The following is a 1,211-nucleotide window of genomic DNA, read 5'->3' as shown; positions in this document are numbered from 1 at the left end:
ATTAGCCGGGCTTGGAGGTGCACATCTGCAGTCCCAGTTACTCGGAGGCCGAGGTGGGAGGATCACTTGAATCCAGGAGGTTGAGGCTGTGGTGAGCCGTGATCATGTCACTACACTCCAGCCTGGGCAACAGAGTGAGACCCCGACTCAAAAAATACATAAATATATATAAATACCACAGTTAGCATCAAGTCAGTTCACTATCAGATTACTATCTAATAAGTTTCCAAAAAAAAAGCTTTCAATTTCTAGAGCTTTTTGGATTTTGGAACTGGAGACTGGGAAAAAAGTCAAATGTTCCTACGACACTTATTATGAGCTGGGCACTGTTTTAACACACTAATGCAGCACAAGTTCACGCAAGCCCTACAAGGTACAAAGCACCATCACATCCCCATTTCACACATGAGGAAAACAGGCGCTGACCTGAAGTCTCTTGCCCAAAGTCCTTGATTTCTCTCTCTCTCTCTCTCTTTTTTTTTTTTAAGAGACAGGGTCTCACTCTGTCGCCCAGGCCAAAATGCAGCAGTGTGATCACAGCTCGCTGCAGCCTCAAACTCCTGGGTTCAAGCGACAGGGCTGTGCCACCACACCCAGCTTAATTTCTTAATTATTTTTTGCAGAGGCTGCGTCTCATGATTATGTTGCCCAGGCTGGCCTCCAGCGATCCTCTCCAGCCCCAGCCACCCAGAGTGCTTGGGATAAGCCACCGTGCCCCACCGAAGTCACCGCTTTTGTAATCGGTGGGGAAATTTAACGGGTGAGGAAAACAGAAGGAGGGACCTTGAGTCATTTGCTCCAGCAGTTCAGACACACAATAGTGAGTTTCGGTGGGATTACCTAGGGAAGTTTCAACCCTAGACAGCCGAGGTCTGACATCCACGCTCTCACCTCTAGGGGGAAGTGAGGTGAGCCCTGGGATGTCCCAGCCCAGGGAGAGGAAGTGAGACCCGCGCACGCCCCCAGACCTGGGCCTGCACCCCCCTCTCGCCAACCTTACTTGGACTCGGGATCATCTTTGGCAGGTCTCTTGGGCAGGTATTTCTTCACCAGGCTCCTAAGGGGAGACAGAGCCCGGAAGCTGAGCCCCCAGCCCTCCGGGCGGCGGCCCGCTCGCCCAGGGCCGGTGCACCCGAGGGTCTCACCGCAGTTGCTTCGCATAGGCCTGTTCCACCTCGGTGCGCTCCTTCACGAACTTGACGTATCTGTCC

The 1,211-nt window shown here is 52.6% G+C and overlaps 1 protein-coding gene across 1 annotated transcript in view; it reads right to left on the bottom strand.

The window, feature by feature from the left end:
- TRIP10 (thyroid hormone receptor interactor 10) overlaps positions 1–1,205 on the bottom strand; it is a 13,288-nt gene extending 12,083 nt beyond the window's left edge. Inside the window, exons 1-2 of the mRNA XM_008049638.1 lie at positions 1,146–1,205; positions 1,001–1,057 (exon numbers count right to left, since the gene is read on the bottom strand). The gene's annotated coding sequence lies outside the window, so the exon portion shown is untranslated. The remainder of the gene's footprint in view (positions 1–1,000; positions 1,058–1,145) is intronic.
- Between the last annotated feature and the right edge of the window lie 6 nt (positions 1,206–1,211).

This window comes from Carlito syrichta, unplaced genomic scaffold, assembly GCF_000164805.1.
Source record: "Carlito syrichta isolate Samal-C Ts95f unplaced genomic scaffold, Tarsius_syrichta-2.0.1 Scaffold135890, whole genome shotgun sequence".
NCBI classification, from domain to species: domain Eukaryota; kingdom Metazoa; phylum Chordata; class Mammalia; order Primates; family Tarsiidae; genus Carlito; species Carlito syrichta.
This window is presented reverse-complemented; position numbering and strand designations above follow the sequence as displayed.